This window comes from Mastomys coucha, unplaced genomic scaffold (genome assembly GCF_008632895.1).
Source record: "Mastomys coucha isolate ucsf_1 unplaced genomic scaffold, UCSF_Mcou_1 pScaffold22, whole genome shotgun sequence".
Classification (NCBI taxonomy): Eukaryota; Metazoa; Chordata; class Mammalia; order Rodentia; family Muridae; genus Mastomys; species Mastomys coucha.
This window is the reverse complement of record NW_022196905.1, coordinates 231,333,171-231,352,781: the sequence shown is the minus strand read 5'-3', so window position 1 is coordinate 231,352,781 and position 19,611 is coordinate 231,333,171. Positions and strand designations below refer to the sequence as shown.

General features: G+C 41.1%; 1 pseudogene; it reads right to left on the bottom strand.

Annotated features, from left to right (window-relative positions):
* Positions 1–15,935: 15,935 nt before the first annotated feature.
* Positions 15,936–16,639, bottom strand: LOC116067945 (annotated as a pseudogene).
* Positions 16,640–19,611: the final 2,972 nt, after the last annotated feature.

Sequence of the window (19,611 nt, the reverse complement as noted above, 5' to 3'; positions counted from 1 at the left end):
GGAACAAACAAGGATTTTTCTTCCAACTCAAGGACACTCTCACCCCCACCCCTCAGTACCGGCACCACCCTGCGCAGCCATGCGTCAGTGGCTGGGGCCTGGTGACCTCTGCAGGAACTCCTCTATAAAGGCAAGGACAATGGCACAGGAAGCACCAGTCTTGAATGTGCCGAAGGACTAAATCACATACAGCTTAGTGCTGTTGTGTCTCCAAAGTGAGAGTTGGGAGTTTTGGATTTCTAGACTGCCTCTGGCCCCAAGGTGTGGAAGTTCTGTCCCCCAGTGTTGGGACCAAGCAGCTGCTAAGCCTCACAGAATCTTTTTTTCTTTGTAAAATAGACCCTGCTGGTGTGCAAAATCAGGTAAATTCTGTTGATGGTAATTTGAGAAACATTTAAGCAGAGGTGAACTTTTAGGTTGGATTACTGCAACGACCCACTGAATCAATAAATAGAAGAATAAGGAGCTTAGGTGAAAAGGACATCTATTACTGATTCTCTAGACACACCCTACTCAACTCCACCCAGACTCCTGAGGACTAAGGAGCTGCAGAGCATTCCATAGATGGTAGGGGTCCTCTGGGTCACTCATGCAAACCATCCCCACAACCATTATTCACTAGCTAAATCCATGAGCAATGTCTCTAAACCACACACGAGCACTGCAGGTCATGATGGGAGGGAGCAGCCATTGAAGTTTGAATGCGGTCTACCTTTGTTCTGGATTTCTCGTTCCCTGTCCTTTAAAGAGCTAGGAACATGATGGCACTCTCTTCTCAGGATTTTCTGTGGGTTTATTTTGTTTTCTTTTGTTTGAAGGAAGCATTTTTTTTCAAGTCTGGAGCATTTGGTTACTGCTTTGAAACATTATAACAAGAATAGGTTAGGTAAGATGTGCAACACAAATGTGGGCGGGCTTGACTGAAAAGAGCATCTGGATCAAGATTGCGTGTCATGCCCAAGATTGCGGGCCATGCCGTGCCGGACCGAGGCACTGGGCAGATGCTACATTTACTAAAGTGTGTTAGTCAGCTTCCTACTGCTATGGCAACGTGTCTAAAATAACCAAATTACACCAAGGGGAGGTTTATTTTGGCTTCTGGTTGGGTCTGTGGTCACTTTGAGTCTCTGGCAAGCCAAACTCTTAGAGAGGAAATAGGAAGCCTAAGAAACCTAAACTTGCCCCATAGCAGCCAAAAGTGAGGTGGGTGGGAGGGGGACGCAACGTGTCCTTCAAAAGCATCTTCCAGAGAGTCAGCCTCCATCCACAAGGCCACACTTCCTAAATGTCCCCTGGCCTGCCAAGCAGTACCAGGTGTTTGGGGAAAACTTCAGATCCAAAGGAGGGTGTGCACACTGCACCTCCAGAGAAATTAGCTATGCCAGGAAGCTATCTTAGCCTTCTGTGGTTTCTTCTGCCCATTTATTTTGATATTTGATAAAGCACTAGCTTTCCTCCAGCTTGTGAACCTGAAAGAAATTAACTACAGCAAGCTATGATCTCAGCCTTCTACACTCTGCTGTTTACAAGGCCTGTGGTTGCCACTTAAAAGAAATTAGCAGCTTCCCCCTTTCTTTTTGTTAAACAATTACATCAATGGGAAAGACTTTTGTTTCAGTATTTTCTGCTTAATTACTTTTCTACCAGATTCTAGCTTGAAACAGTAACAAAGCAAATGACATAGTCCATGAAGTCTAAAAACCTTTTGTGAGTTTATAGTAAGACTGTTTTTTCCATTTGGGTGAGGGAGAGACAGAGACAGAGAGAAGAAGAAGGAGGAGGGAGGAGGAGGAAGAGGAGGAGGAGAAAGAGAAAGAGAAAGAGTGAGAGAAAGCAAAAGAGGAGAAGAAATATTCCTCAATAGTTTCCTCTTCTGTTCCTACCTCTGGTTCCTGCCTTGAGTTCCTGCCTGACTTCCCTCAAAGATGGATCTTAGCCTGGAAATACAATATGAAATAAACCCTTTCCTCCTCAGCTTACCTTTGGCCTTGGCATTTATCACAGCAACATGCATATAAACTAGAACAGACTTCACGAAGAACAACACTTGGCTTTTCCAGAATATTTGTTTCACCTGAAGAAACACTCCGTCTTCCACATATTGTTTAACATCTTTCCATTCTCCCTGTCCCACTAAGCAGAGAGGTCTTTCTCATAGAGCTAAGGCACAGTTCTCTTTGGTCCTAGATTAAGACTTTAAATCAGTTGTTCTCAACCTCTCAACCTGTGGGTTGTGGCCCATTTGGAGATTGTTTTGTTTTGTATAACTCATCCCATATATGCTTAGAGGTCCTTAAGCATCAAATATGAGTATCTATGGCCCAGGGACTTAGGTTTCAGTTACTCTAATTTTCATGTCCCAACATGGTAACAGTTTCATGGTGGTTTTGTAGTAACATAACAAAAAAATTTCCAACTCAGGGACCTTCCAAGAGTATCTTGGTGGAGCTATCAGGTAGGTTGGGCACAGTGAAGCAGAGAAACCTTATTTGGGCCTCAGTTGTTACTCAGATGTTCTTAGCTTTTGAGTTGCTGGCAGCTAGATTTCACCAAGAAATCGCAGCTAGATCATCAAAAACACATTAGGTCAAATACAGAACTTAGCAAGGAAGACCTTTTAAGGAGCTTAAGGATAGCCAAGGTAAGTTGGTTCCTGACACACAGGGTTCCAGATTTCCACAGCCACGGAAGTTGTAATCCATCAACCACCCGGTAGAATCTCTCTCACAGGTGTGGCTCCATGCACCAGGATTTCAGTTCATAAGCTCAGGTCTAAACAACAGATGCACTTACAATTCGTGACTTTTTTACATGTATTTATTTACTCGTTGAGTGAGTATGCACATGCAAGGACCTGGTGTGCTTGTGGAGGCTAGAAACAATTTGCAGGAGAAAATTCTCTCCTTCCACCATGTGGCCTCCGAGGATAGAACTCAAGTCATCAGGCTCAGCCGCAAGCACCTTTTGCCCACCTTGTTGGCCCCCTGAAGATAATAGTTGAAATCATTTTAGTGCTTCTGCCTTTTCGTCATGACCCTCTCTTGAGGTCAGGTGTGAACTTTTCCACTTGGGTTAGCACTTGGAACATGCTCAGAAAGCTTTTCAGGTTTCCAGATCAAGGATACCCAATGTGTATTCCTTTGAAACTGTGTCCTGTGGAGATCCAGACTGTTTGTCCTGTTCACTACTGTGTCCCTGGCAGTACACGATGTGCCTAACAAATATCTGCTAAGAGAGTTTAAATGGAGGAAGGTATGAGGGAAGCAGAAGCCTGCCTTTTGGCTCGTGGCTACTCCCTTGGTCTCCAGCTTGCACTCTTTTAACCTGGACTGCTATGACATCTGTGTCGCCATTTTAGGTTTCATCCATGATGTGACAAGTCTCCTGCATCAAACATGGCCTTTCATGGGCTCTCCTTTGCAGTTCAAACCCTCTGCTGTGCCAGCACACATGCCCTCTACAGCTACCTTCCTAGTCTGTGCTTATCAGCTCTGTCCCTAAACACACATGCAGTCACCTACCACAGAGGGAGTTTCTTGGAATTTATGAGCCATTGAGGGAGACCTTCGCGGTTAGCCCATGAAATCAGCCTATAAATTTAATTTTGTTTTCTTATGTTTCCTTGTCTTTATTGAATGTATTCGAAATGACGGTTGCAGAATTTCCTCCACAAAGTTCTCGTGAATTTATTTCAGATATTCTCACACACCCTTCTTTTAGAGCATTTCATTTAACAGTCGGTAAGTAATAGCGCATCAAAGCACAGATGATGGGTATCAATCTTGTTTTATTTTGTTCCGTTTTTGAAAGAAGAGTCTTAATCTCTCTGGCCCAGGTTGACCTTGAACTTACAAACTTGTGATGATCCTCCTGCTTTAAGCTGTGCCTGGATTATAGTCACAAGCATGCTTGGCTCAGCATAGTGCTCTTGTTAACTGTACTAATCAATCTGTAGACTGTTAAATTTTATGTGTTTTATTTTCCTTTTCCTGTGTCTGGCTTTTCTTATCTTCATGTGCTCAATACAACTCCTATTCCAGTGATGACAAGGAATCACAGGAATCAGGAGAGTGGATGCTTATCTTCTTCCTGGTTTTAGAGGAATGCCTTCATAAATGTGTATTTTCTTGAGGTCTCTGGTACATAATCAAGTGAGGTTCTCTTTCTTCTAAGACAGTTATTACAGGGAAGGGAAGAATTCTGTGAATGCCTTGTTTAATCTATTGTGATTGCTATGGCTTAGATAAGTGTATCTCAAAGCCCTAAGTGTTAAAGCTTGGTCCGTGAAGCTATTGGGAAGCATCGGATTTAACAGGCAAGGCCCGGTGCATGGATGTTAGATCATTACAGGCATGCTCTGGAAAGAGGTACTGGAACCTTATCTTATTCCTCCTTCTCACTTCTTGTCTGCCATGAATTAGCTTGCTCCAACACGAAGCACTCTTCACCATGATCTTGCTGCCTTGCCACAGGCTGAAAAAAGGACTGGGATTGTCCAGCCAGTTTCTGGAACCTTCAAAACTGTGAATCAAATTAACTTTTCCTCTTTTAAAGCTCATTTTCATGGTATTTTCTTATAGTAATGAAAAGCTGACTAACACAGGTTCTGTACTGTGATGTTTACTTCCTGAAGAACATAGGCAGTCCATTGGCCTTCTAAATATTCCTTTCCTATCTTTGAACCCACGAATATGGTACCTTGCATGTCAAAGCCATCTAAGGCTGCAGATGTAATTCAAGTTACTAATCAATCAAAGGGTCCCAGATCTCCTTGGTGAACTCTGGAAAGCAGAAGTGCAGGCCCAGGGGTTAGAATAAAATGAAGGGAAAACAACTTGGTTATCCTTGCAGTCTTTGCAGACAGAGGAGGGAGCCATGAGCTGAGGAACATGGCGGCCACAGGCAAAGACTCTCCTCAGAGTCCCCCAGGAGGAAGCAGCACAGCCTGTCAGCATTGCTGTTTTAGCCCAGGGTGACACAGTGTCCACCCAATGAGATGAAGCAGTACTAGGTGCCATAGGAAACTAAAACAATCTTAATTCGATTACACAAATTATTTCTCTCTTCTTTAATGCTAACGCCTCCTTAGATTCCTGGGACAACACCACAAATTAATACCCTCTATACATTTCTATAAAATTTGATAATTTAGTCATAAATAAAGTACAATACTCACGGAAGAATTTCCTTGCTGGGTTTTGGTATCAAAGTTACTCTCCCACTCTGCCTGAGTAGACCCAACTCTGGGATGATCTATCGCTTCAGGATTTAAAGTTTAACACCACATACAGATAGGCTGGAGGTTAGCTACCAGCTTATTTATAGAACACTAATTAAATTTCCATAATTGTAGAATTATGTAGGGTTTCTTTTTTTCTTTTCTTTTAATTAATTTTTTTAAAAAATTATGTGTGTGGGTGTTATGCTTGCATGTAGGTCTATGTACACACCTACATGCAGTATTCCAATGCAGGGCACATTGGATGCCCTGGGACTGGAGCTACAGGCCAATGTGAGTTGCCTTCTAGATGCTGGGAATCCGATCCGGGTCATCTGGAAGAACAGCCAGTGCTCTTAATGCTGAGTGGTCTCTCCAGGCCCTTCTCTTTAAAACAAACACAAAACAAACAAAAGCGTTTATTTTAAATTGGCACACTATAATTGCACATATCTGTGGAGGACAGTGTCATGTTCCACTCTACATGTAGAACATGTTTCTCTCCTTAAGTTAGATTTTTTTAGATTTTTATTTAAGATATTTGAAGGGTTTTAGAGATGACTCACTGGTTAAGAGTCTTTCGTTTACTGCTTTTACAGAGGGTCCATGTTGGGCATCTCACAACTTCCTGTAACTCCTGCTAAGATCCAATGCCCACTTCTGGGCTCCAAGGGCACTCATGTGCCCAGACCTATTAAAAATAGATCCCACACACGTTAAAATAAATCTTTAAAAAAATACTTACTTGATAGAAACTTGAAAACAAGGAGTGTGTCTCATAGGGTTCCCTTATGGTTTTAAAACAGTCTCAAGATGTGTTTATGCTCATGTTAGGTTCCTAAGATCTCTTTTCTAGTAATCAAATGTCCAAAGGCTTAAAAAAAAAAGATTCTTTTGAGACATAACTATAAATTCACCAGCAATTCACATCTTCCTCCTGGGGGACTCTGAGGAGAAGTGGTTTCTTTGCCTGTGGCACCTTCAAGAGGCCACCACATTCCTCAGCTCATGGCTCCCTCCTCTGTCATTGAAGACTGCAAGGATAACCAAGTTGTTTTCCCTTCATTTTATTCTAACCCCTGGGCCTGCACTTCTGCTTTCCAGAGTTCACCAAGGAGATCTGGGACCCTTTGATTGATTAGTAACTTGAATTACATCTGCAGCCTTAGATGGTTTTGCCATGCAAGGTACCATATTCGTAGGTTCAAAAATAGGAAAGGAATATTTAGAAGGCCAATGGACTGCCTATGTTCCTCAGGAAGTAAACATCACAGTACAGAACCTGTGTTAGTCAGCTTTTCATTACTATAAGAAAATACCATGAAAATGAGCTTTAAAAGAGGAAAGGTTAATTTGGTTCACAGTTTTGAAGGTTCCAGAGGCTGGTTTTACAACCCGAGTTGCTTTTGGACCTGTGGCGAGGCAGTGAGATCATGGTGAAAAGGGCTTTGCATTGGAGCAAGCTAATTCATGGTGAACTGAAATGAAGAGGAGTACATAGGTTTCCAACACCTTTTATGGACGATTTATAGCTAGTCCACATTCTGTTCCCTTTGATCCTTCCCACCTGCTTGGCCTATCGTGAACTTTGACCTGATTTCCATTTTTATAATTTTTGTCATTTCAATAATGCTGTGTAAATGGACTTATCATTTATATGTAACATATAGGGATTAATTTTTCTCATGTCATACATGTTCTGACATACAGATTCATCCAGATTGTTGATTTTATTGTTTGTTCTTTCTTACTCCGTAGTATAAAAATATCAACTTCTATAAAGCTCACATTTAGGACATGAAATTTAGATCTTTTCCTCACCCTTTGAAACTATTATGTAAATGTCTTAACCCCACCACCATCACTGCCCCAACCTGCTAAAACTTTTATTTACACAAAAGCACCTTCTGCATTCCAAGAATTAGTGACCTGGAACAATAGCCTTTTCCACTTGGAACAGTGACCCCTTTCCTCTTCTGTCCTCATTCCCTGTAGGTCAATTTATTAAAACTGACCAATTGAATAAGACTGAAAGAGTTCCCAGCCAGTGGGGAAAAGACACATTTATCACTGGAGTTAGAATAAAAACTAAGTGCATTTTTTATGCCTTGGATAGTCTGAGTATACCCCCTGAAAAGCATCAAGTGTGCCTTGTCCAGACACTTAGAGTAGGAGGAGAGGTATCTCTCTTTACAATCCTAAATTTATTTCTTACAATAGTTTGGAAATATTACAGTTTATTAATTTCTTAATGTATATTTGGGTTGTTTAACAATAAAAAATGTTTAACATATTTTTGTTATTAGGAATAAGATGGCTATAAATGTTCATATAAAACTTATGTGATCATAAACATTGCTTTTCTAAGGCAAATGTTGAGAAGAGTGGTTTCTTCACTGAGTAGTTGAATCCTTCTTTCTCTTTCTTCTTTCTTTCTCTATTTCTCTTTCTTTCTTCCTTTTTCCCCTTCCTTCCTTCCTTCCTTCCTTCCTTCCTTTCTTTCTTTCTTTCTTTCTTTCTTTCTTTCTTTCTTTCTTTGTAGATAGTTTTTCGGCACCCATTCTCCACAGTGCACACTAGGTCACATCCTTGCCAGTACTATGTGGATGCTCTAGCTCTCTCATTTCCTTGTCAGTAGTTGATAGCATCACAAATTTTTCTTCTAGTTATTTTGATAGGTATGTAGTAGTATTTCCTTGGGATTTGATTTACATCCCCCCAATATAATAATGCTGAACATTCTTCCAACTCTTTCTCATCCATCTGTTATATCTCTGTGGTGAAGCGTCTGCTTGTATCTTTTGATCACTTTCTAAACAAACTGTCTTCTAGTTTTTACCATTGGGTTTTGAGAGTTCTTTACATATTTTAGAAACTACTCCTATTGGGAGGTTAAGCTCTTGGGGTGATAAAAGATGGTGTAGTCTTTAAGAATTGGCATATTAGGTGCTGAGCCTTCATTCTCAGATGAGGTTACAGAACACCTGAAAAAAGACACACTAGCTTCTTTTCTCTCACACATGCATGCTCTCTGGTTCTATCTCTTGGAGGTGGTACATCCAGAGGATCCCAAGTGATACGGGAATAGTGAGATGTCTTAGAGAGCAGTAGAACCTCTCTTGGGGAGCCAGCTTTCTAGAAAATTCAATGGTCTCCATCGGTGCTGGAGCCACTGGCTTCCCAGCTTTCCAGTTCTTGTCTCCTTTCAGGAACTCGAGGTTCTTGCCTCTTGTCCCCAGGATTTTAAAGAATGAAATTTGTGGAACACAAAGGATGAGTTTCACCTACAGATTCATAGGTGAAAGCCTAATATTGGGGGCTAGGGTTGTCTGTATAACAGGAGAGGGCTCAGGAAATGAGTGGCATCAAGCTGCTAGTCTGGGAGCTTTGTAAAGTGCTCATGGCAGGAACAGCAGTCAGGTAAGGGGGGGAGGGTAAGCTGGTCAATCCAGTTGGTCCACCTTGGTAACTGCATCCTCTTTAGGTTCAGCCTCCAGGCTGCGATGCTCATGTAAGGAGATAACAAAGAGACAGGTTCCAGAGATCCTTTCTGGCATCCCTGCTTCTGGTGGGGATGTTCTCAGAGTAGCTCCTTTAGGGTCTCCATCCCATCTTACCAGATATTGCCTGCTGTTCTCATCACCACACAGCTGGTAACTGCCTGGCTTGAACTAATTTTTGCGTATGGTGTCACTTTAGATCAAAGGTCATGCGGTACTTAATTTTCACTAATCTGGACCAAGTGATGTTCAAGCAGTTGTTTAAACAATCGTTGTGTGTATTTCTAGATGAGATTGACATCTGGGTCATAGACTAAGTAAAGCAGATTCCCCTCTTAAAAGTGGATGGATCCCACACACTCTCCTGAAAGTCTGAAGAGAATAAGAAAGTCCTCCATGAGGAAAATAAATTTCCTCTCCTGTCTGACTGCCTTGAACAGGGACATTAATGTTTTCCTGCCTTTTGACTTGAACTGAAATAGTGGCCCTTCCTGAGCCTCAAGCCTTTGGCCTCTAGCTTGCCAAATATGGAGTTTTTTACTTGTGAGCATCCATAGTCATAAAAGCCAATTCCTTATTATAGGTCTATCTGTTGCCATAGAAACAACCAACGCCTCAGAGGAAAAAGGAGATGCTTTTATTTTGGAGCCAAGTTTGAGTGACCATGGCCTGGGGACACAGATTCAGGTTATCTCAGATTCCATGTTGCAATATGGTAAGAGTTTCATAAAGCTTCACAGAAACAGAACAAGAAAAATGCCACGCCAGGCGGTGGTGGCACACGCCTTTAATCCCAGCACTCAGGAGGCAGAGACAGGTGGATTTCTGAGTTCAAGGCCAGCCTAGTCTACAGAGTGAGTTCCAGAACAGCCAGGGCTGCACAAAGAAACCCTGTATCAAAAAACAAAAAAACAAAAACAAACAAACAAAAAAACAAAGGAAAAATGCCATCCATCCAGGCACTCTCCAAATGCACACTGGAAACATTTAAGGCAGGTTCAAACAAGAAAGGACAGGTATTATAGGTCCTGGATGCTACGTGGCAACATCCTTAGTTCTTTGGGTGATTGTAAGTCAGAAGTCTGTTCCTACATTCAATGGATTTACCTATTTGTTTCAAAGATGTCAACTTATCTATGGAGGAGGACAATAAATGGCTTTTAAGAAGGTAGAGATGTCCCAGTACCATCTGGTCTGGATTTACAGCAGTGCAACACCCACCCCCATCATACACACATATTATTGAATTCTTATTAGTCAGTCAGCCTTGCAGAAGGTTGAAGGGAAGGGGTCGTTCTTTTGAGAAACTTTCATTCATATGAAATTTCAGACTCTCATCCTGTAGCTAGCTGAACAAAATATAAGAAGAATTCTTGCCCTCATAGAGAATCTACTGACTCAAGACACTGCCTAGGAAGGAATGAGTCTTAAAGCTGTAATGGAGGTAGGAAGGAGTCTGGAGAAATGGCTCAGTTGTTAAGGGCACTTGTTGCTCTTGTAGATAAGCCAGGTTTTGTTCCCAGCACCTACACGGTAACTTGTGATTGTATAACTCAAGTTCTGTGGGACCAATGTCCTCTTTTGGCCTCTGAGGACTCCTACATGCATGTGATGCATGTAAACTCATAAGACAGATATGCATAAAACAAATATATCAATAAAAAGATATAATAAGGACAAATGGTAGAATTTGATGAGAAGGTGACATTTGACTTATGAACTTCAACACATTGCCAATTTTTTACTTCTCATGACCTCCTTCCCAAAGGAATTAAGGTAATTGCATTGTAACAAAACAAAACAAAACAAAACAAAACAAAACAAAACAAACAAAAAGGAAGTAGCAGGCCTTTTGTGAATTATTTGACATTGGCTCTGAAGCAATACTAATTCCAGGAGACTTAGAACATCATTGTGGTTCAATGCTGCTTTAATTCAGTTGTATTTCAGTGGGCTTATGTGTCTCTGAAGGGTTGTCTTCCCTATCCTATTTCTTTTATTTATAGGCATGAAGAAGGTGGGTAGAAGCAGAGGGACTATTCAAGAGGGTGAATGTGTAGAGTTGCCTCTACTGGCAGAGTTATCTTGTCAACCCTAGCTTCCCCAATTTTTGAATAAATGAGAGGTCATACTCAGCACTCAGTTAAAGGCTTTAAGGAAAGACAGGTTGGGACTCTCTGAGGAAAACAAAATTCTGCCTTGCAATGGTATTTGTGTTTAAACTGTAACATCAAGCCTTCCTTGGGTTTCCAACCTACCATAGACATTGATGATTTTGGGTCTTCCAGCCTCTACAGTTTTACAGTCATTAAATCCTTTCTCTTTGAGCATACTTATGTACATATGTACACAACATACACATACACACATCTCCTCAGATTGGTTCATTACCCTTGGACAGCCTTAATACAATGCCTACAATGGTTATGCTTGGAATGAGTTTCTTACAGACAGTATACAGTTGTGTATTTTTTAAAATTCCACAGATCAACTTCTGCCTTTTAAATGGCCCATTTAGGTATTCACCCCCCCCATTAAGTTATTAAAATTGCATGATAACTTTCATCTTTTGTTTTGGTTATTTGCTGCTTTTGATTTTCCTCTTCCCTGACTTTTTGAACATTTTTTTCTAATTCCATCTTGATTTATTGAGAGTTTATCTCTTACACCTTTCTAAGTGGTTGCTCTGGGTAGGTGCATCCCCTTTATGCCTAGGGTGTAATCTCTTTGGTGTGCCTTGACCCTCACACATTTATAAAATGATCATCTTCAATACTGTTCCTAGATATAAATAGAGCTAATCATACAAGGTCATTTCTACTTCACTTATCAAACATCATTTATAAAACTCAAGGGTCTACTGAAACTTATCTCTTAGTTCACCATATTTGTTCTTTCCCCACAATGTCCCAAGACTTCTTCTTTTACCATTTCCAATGTTTTAGGAGAACTTTCCTCAGCCATTCATTTTATAAACTTGATGGAAACCATAAGCTTAAACATTGGGAAAAATTCAACAAACAAAATACCAACACCAACATGACCATCTAAACATGGGCTGAACAAGGACAGCAACAGACAACCATACAGAGAGTGGGGAAAGTCAGGGGCGTTCAGTCCTATACCAAGAGCCACAGGCAAGAAAGGAACGCTAAGAATGGGAGAAACAGTCTTCCCCAGAGAAGAGCACACTGACTGTTTGTTTAATATGAAATGGTCAGCCCTAAAAACAGAGCATATACATATAAGTAACATTATGCCGACTATGTAGGCTATATTTATACATTTAGGAACACACACACACACACACACACACCCCAACAGCTAAGGAAAAAAAAAAAACAAGGAAAAAATATGAATTTGAAAAAGAACAAGGAGGAATGTATGTAGAATTTGGAAGGAAGATGTAATATAGTTATATTATATTATAATTTCAAAAATTAAAAAATACAGAACAGATGCCCCCATCAAAGACAGAAAGATCAGACCTAAGCAAACCATAATACAATTCCCTAAAATCACTAATAAGAGAAAAATGTTCCAAATAGCAGTAGTATAACAATACATTACAGTGGGAATACATGGCTCAGTGGTTAAGAGCACTGTCTGTCTTTCCAGAGGACCTCTGTTCAATTCGCAACATTCTCATGGCAGCTCATAATCATCTATAACTATAGTTCCATGGGACCCAATGCCCTCTTCTGGCCACCTATGGGCATTGCACATATATGATACATAGACATGCATGCAAATAAAACACTCATACAAAAATAAAATAAAATAAAATATAAACAAGAATTTCTTGCATAGGGGGAGACTGTGAACTGTTTCATAGAAACAAGAAGAGGAAGATGGCAATGGGACTCTTAAATTACTAAGGTGTGTTTGACTGTGAGTGAGGGAATGACATAGAATTATTTATCCAGAAAAAAAAATGTTCTTCAAAAAATGAAGACAGAAACATATTCAGGCCAAATAAGGTTGTAAGAATTATTTTTATAAAGTTCATGCTTAAAAATTGTTCAAGAGCTGGGCAGTGGTGGTGCATACCTTTAATCCCAGCACTTGGGTAGGCAGAGGCAGGTAGATCTCTGAGTTCCAGGCTAGCCTGCCTGGTCTACAGAGCAAGTTCCAGGACAGCCAGGGGTTCACAGAGAAGCCTTGTCCAGAAAAACCAAGAGAGAGGAAGGGGGGGTGAGAGGGAGGGGGAAAAAGAGGGAGGGAGAGAGAAAGATGTTTAAGAACATTCAGAAGAAAAGTGTTGAAATGGTAGTATTAAAAAAACATAAAACATTAAAATTTTTAAAAAAGAAAGGAAAAGAAAAGTGCCAGAAATAGGAAATATATATGGAGATAAAGACAACAGAGCTTTTCTTTCTGCTCTCAGATTACTTCTTTTAAATGTGGCTTACTGTTTAGAATAAAAATGGTAAAATGAGTTACTTGAAGGTTTTAAGATGCACATATGATACTTGAATTAAGTCAATAGATTCCAAAAGGCGCCACCTGTTAGTCACCTGATGTTAGATTAAATATAGGCTATTAAGGGGCTGAAGACAGCCCGGGATAGGTCGTAATTGGGCCCTGAGCCTGCAAAAACACTCCTACGGTTGCTGAGGTACTGGGTTTCTAATCCGCTGATCAGCCTTGTAGGAAGTTTAGTATCAGCTAGAATTCCTTCCAGGGTGGAGTAAGTGAAGACTCACTGTTGGAAGCATCCTGTGTTAAAGGGTCTATTACTGCTTGAACTCAAGCACCAGGTGTGTGTGTGTGCGTGTGGTGTGTGTGTGTGTGTGGGTGTGTGTGTGTGTGTGTGTGTGTGTGTGTATCAGAGTAGACACAGAAAAACATATCAAAGTAAGGAGCCAAAAAGAAAAAAATATGATACAAGTAAAAATTGATTCATCAAAATAAGGTTAAGAAAAGAGAAATTCAAAGAACAGGTGAAAAAAAACAGGAGGAAAAGATAGTGAACTTAAAATCAGTCACGTCAATTGATGGCACTAAATGTCAGTGAACAGAATCCTCCAATTAGAGGGTACACTCTGCGTCTTATAGCTTTTGTAGGTGTGGCTGGTTATCCTCCAATTAAAGGGTACAGTCTGTGTCTTATAGCTTTTGTAGGCGTGGCTTTCCTAGGATGCCCAAAGTCCCGAGTTTCAATATCTGGCATTATGTAGTACACACACATGCACAGAGGCAGGAGGGAGGAGGAGGCGAGGAGAGAGGGAGGGATACTCATACAGACTATAAAATACTCACTTTATAGAGTATTTTATATAGAAATGAGTCCTTGTACAGTCAAAAGAATTGCAATGGAAAAATAAAAACATCAGCTGTCTCCCCACATCCTAGCATCGCGTTGAGAGACCCTCATTGCCTTTCTTAGCCAGAGGATAGCTTTTTTCCCAATTCATTCTTATATTGAGAATTTATCAAATATACTCTTCTCTGCTGAGATGCCTGTTCCAAATGCCCATCTTATGCAAAATCCTTACCCTTTGCCTCTAGATCCTCTTGGGTAGTGAGGTTGGCACATGTTCCCAGGAAAGCTGTAAACTTCATCCCTTCGGATAGCCTGGGCTGCAGCTCTTTGCAGTATTGGCACCAGGGACCGCCCTTCCTGGACCACACACTCATCTCTGCATTTTCATTCAAGCTTGAGATGTTTAGCATCCTAGAGGTTTTGTGGCTCGTGGGTTCTCATATATGTCAGCCTGACATATAATCCCTTGGCTGTTTTATGGGTTTAGATTGCATTGTCTTAATTAAAAGTCCCCTCATGGAGAGCCAGGCGGCCTTGGGTTTGAATTCCAATCCCAGTGTTCAGAGTTATGTAACTCTGAACAAGAAGCAAAGCCTCTCTGGTTTTAACATTCCTGTGAGTTTTAGAGATGATAACTCCAGGTTTTCTAGTTTATCTTAAAGATTTCCTTTTATACTATATGAGGAACACTAAACATAAGATAATGTTATCATCATTTCTTTGGCAATCATCGTGAGTCAGGAAAAGCTATATACCAGAAATGGAAGACAGTAAGGATGCACACAAGAAACTAATTTCAGGTAAGCTTAAGAGGAACCGTGCTGGGATTGAGTGCGTCCATAGCTTTGTTTGATTAACGACAGGGAATTCCCAAGTGATGAGACGACACTTGATTTAAAATCTGATTATTATAAAATTAGATTGTGGTGAGGGCCATACAGGCCCGTGAATAAACCAGAACAGATGCTATGTGAAATGTGAGCTGATTGTGCAGAGCTCTTCTTAAAACCTGAAGAACAGAAAGCCATGTAAAAATCTGGGGGAAATGTCTATCCAAGAAGGCAGAAGAGCCGTCTCTGAGGCCAGACTTGGCTCTGTCCAGCTTGAAGGAAAGAAGGGAAATTGAGTCCAGAGGAATTTGGTGAGAAGGAAGACCGAGGCCAGCTGAGATCTAGCATGCAGGAGGAGACAGCTCATAAAGACTTTGTGTCCATGCTGGAGGTTTCAATTTACCCACATTGTAGCCGATGGCCTCTGAGAAGCTTTAAATGGAGAAGTGCTATCTGTCTTGTGCTTTGAACAGGATGGCGTGAGCATAGGCAGCCCAGGTAACATCCCACCATAGCTGGAATGAAGGCCTTTTACCTCAGCTCCTCTCCACATCTTCGCCTCAGGGACTGCAACAAGCACCTCAGTAGAGGATGAGAGGCGGAGACCCCACGCTCCAGCGGGGAAATGGTCCTGCAGCATCCTGAAGCCCACCTCACCTCTGAAGTACAGGAACCATAAGGAAGAACAGGGATGTTCCCCTCACTAGCTTGAAGTTCTTCTGTCTTACCCGATCTGAGTCACGGCTCACTGTTAAGACCACCTGTAACCCATCTCAAGCACAGTTCACTGTTCAGAGCATTCTCTTCCTTCCTTCCTTCCTTCCTTCCTTCCTTCCTTCCTTCCTTCCTTCCTTCCTTCCTTCCTTCCTTCTTATTTTTTTCTTTTATGTATGTGTTTGCCTGAATGTATGTGCCTGGTGCTCACAGAGGCCAGAAGAAGGCATCAGATCCCCTCAAACTGGAGTTAGACCTGGTTAGTCACATGTTGGTGCTGGCAGCCTAGAAAGTGCCCAGTCAGGTCTTTGGGTCCCAGAACCATTCTTTTTTTTTTTTTTTTTAAGTATAACTTCCATTTTATTTTTCCAAGGTGTTTCTCCTTCTGCCCATACGAAGCCACCTCTTTACATGGGCTTTGGTGGAGGTCGTTGTGCAACGCCTGCTGGTCTAAATTGTAGTGGGCATGTTTGGTCCATTTCACGAGATCTATTCCTGCTGACGATCCTTGCTATGAATGGCACAGCTCACCAGTAATGCAGCTTGGGATGGAGCTTGGGAAGTGCATCAGCGTCGAAGATGCTTGCTTGCTTTAAGTATGTCCCTGAAAGCAGCGGTTTTTACTATGTTCCAAATGACAAACTTCCTAATGGCTTTGCACCAGGTGCAGTTCATGCATCGAACTGGCTGCATATGACTGTGGCCCTTTTTGGCATGACTGTTGTTTCTTCTCTTTTTGGTCATCTTGGAGCTAAGACCGGAGAGCCCCAGAACCATTCTTAATAACTTCTATCGCTTTTCCATTTAAGAACTAAGTCACAGTATAACCTCTAGAACCTACATGTAGAGAAATACATGGCAGATGTTCAGTCTGGCAGGCGGGACAGGGCTTAATCTCATGGTTAAAGCTATGGCTGCTGGAATCGGGCAGATTTTGGCTTAATTGTACATGTTACCACTTAATGACTAAGTTCTTGTTTCTGTTCACTGGAACTAATGACAGAATACACATGCTCCATTGAGCATTCAAATGAGCCACATAGGATTACACATAATACCAGTCATCATCTGTACTTTTATTAAGGGAAGAATAAAATTAAGAAAAAATGAAATCTACTTACGTCTAAAAGACATGAACCTGCTGACCACATCATATAGTTGAAACTATCATAATCTGTATAAGCTAGGATGATACCTAAGCTGCCTATCACCTCACATAATTGAAATTATCCTAATCTATTAGTTGGAACAATATCTTCTTCTGTAACGAAATATTTAAAATAAATGTGAATAATTACAAAATCTTTGGAAGTTTTTTTTTTTAAACTGAGAATGTGTCAGTCACTGGTTAACCATTTCTAATAATGGACTACATGATGGAATGTTGAGCTGGAGGTTTTTAATAACCCCACAGAGAAAGTCAAACTCATGCATTCAACATTAGATGAATAAATATGCACAGCGTTCTACTGTTTCCAAAGGAATGTTGTGTTAAATATTGAAATGTTTACTCTTACTAAGGACTTTAATCACACAAGGAAGTCTTACCCCATAAGTGAAAAGGTAGGGTGGAAACCACTGCATTTAATTGTTACTTTGAGGGTGAAAGGACAGTTAGCCAAAAAGTGACAAAATATGCCAAATATTCAAATATTAGTACTAATTTATTGAGAGTGATGAAAGTCACAGAGATTGTATCTATTCTCTCTCTCTCTCTCTCTCTCTCTCTCTCTTTCTCATACACACACACACACACACACACACACACACACACTCTTCCCTTTTCCTTGTGTGTACAGATTCTTTTATAATAACGTGAAGAAAATCATTCTCTTAGTATATTACAAATAAAAGCAAGCTGGGTACGATGATACAAGGGACACAGCTTGCTAGACAAGTCATTCCTACCCAGACACCTGAAAAAAATCACCCGGGGATGTGATGTTCAAATAGCAACAAGAGGAACATCAGCTGGGATGGAATGGCCCAAAGCTCTTCAGGCAATTACCTCATGTACCATAATTTGTGATATGTATATTAGACACACCAGGAATGTTGGAGGGTCTTTACCCTTTCTGTTGCCATACCACATCAATATAACACACTGAGAAAATGAGAAGTTAGCTTTCCTCATCTGTGACTGGTAGCAACTTACAGAAAGAAGGATTTATTTTGGTTCATGGTGACAGGGCACTGCTCACCATGCATGAGAAGGCATGGTGGCCATTGGCTTCACAGCTGCTTGCTCCAAGTTCAGAGGACCAGGGTGCAGACAGGACAAGAAGCTGGACCGGGCTGTAACCTGAATGCCTCCTCCTGAGATCTGCCTCCTCCTGAGAGCCACCTCCTCCTGAGAGCCACCTCTTCCATCAAGGTTCCACCTCCCAAAGGTTTCATCACCTCTCAGAACTGAACTACCAGCTTGCTCAGACACATAAATTCATGGAGGACAGTTTGCTTCTAAGACATAACAACAATTTAGCAAACAAAATCAAACAAACAAATAAACAAAAAACTAGAGAGAGAAGAAAATAATCTAACATGTCATAAATGTGTTTGCTCTCCTAGAAAACACTGTCTACAAGTATCTTTTCATCGCCTTTGATGATTGCTATATAAAAGCCAGCCACCCAAGGACTTTCATAGCAGCAAGCCTGTGTACTCCGTACAGTCCCTGCCTCTCTATTAAAATGCATTGCCTTCAATTAACCACCCCGTATTTGAAATGACTCGATGTGAACAGTTCCTGAGCTTGCGAATCAAGCAGCTTCACTGCTGTGCTTCCTGCAGAGTGCAGAACACATACATTCTAAAAGGGAGACACTCTTCTGCTAAACACCACCAGAGGCGGGCTGGTGAAATAGTTCACAGAGTGAAGGGGCTTGTGGCCAAGTCTGATGACCTGAGCTCAATCCCCAGAACGCACATAGTGGAAGCAGAGAGCTTCATTCAATAAGTTGTTCCTTGACCTCCACATAGGATGGTCAAATCATACCTACCCCCACCCCCAGATAAATAAATTAATGTATATTTTGTTTTGTTTTTTTGGACTCTTTTGAGACAGGATTTCAAAAACCCTGTGTAGCCCTGGTTGTTCTGGAACTTTCTTTGTAGACCACAGTGGGCTGGAACTCAGAGATCCACCTATCTCTGCCTCCTGGGTGCTGGATTTAAAGGGGTGTGTGCTACCACATCCAGCTGCAAATGTAACATATCCACTAGAGCTATCCTGCTGACTATCACACTCAGGAAAGGAAAGCTGACCACACATAAATGCAAACACTTCAGTCTCTAAGTACTTGATCCATCATTATCTCCCAACAGAACTGTTTTGATTGAAATGTGTTTGATTTATCTAATGTTTTAAGAAATGATATTTCTAGCCAGGCAGTGGTGGTGCATGCCTTTAATCCCAGCACTTGGGAGGCAGAGGCAGGAGGATTTCTGAGTTTGAGGCCAGCCTGGTCTAAAGAGTGAGTTCCAGGACAGCCAGGGCTACACAGAGAAACCCTGTCTCGAAAAACCAAAAAAAAAAAAAAAGATATTTCTAACTTCCCTTCTACTAATTAGTACATATGACCCACAGTGGAACCTTAATTTCTTATTGTAAATCATGAGAGGAGAAAAGCCTTTCTAGAAGAGATTGTTGTCAGGGCAGGAAAGTCCAGCCCTGCTCTGTGGGAAATAGCCAAGCGTTCAGACAGTCAAGTTGAGCTCCTCAAGAATAACTGCCTGGCGCTGGAGAGATGGCTCAGTGGGTAAGAGCACTGGCTGCTCTAGAAGAGGCTCCAGGTTTGGCCTCGGCACCCATACAATGATTAGCAACCATTCTTAACTCCAGGGGATCCTCTTTGGCCTTCATGGGCACTGCACACACGATGCACAGACTCACATGCAGGCAAAATGCCCACATGACATAACATAAAAATAAATAAATCTGAAAACAAATAGCTACCATTACTTTGGGTAATGAGTGTTTTAGTAAAGCATACTAAAATCAATGAAAAATGATGAATATATTCATAATTATGTAAACTCATACTCAAACTGTGGTATTTTAAAGTATATATATATATATATATA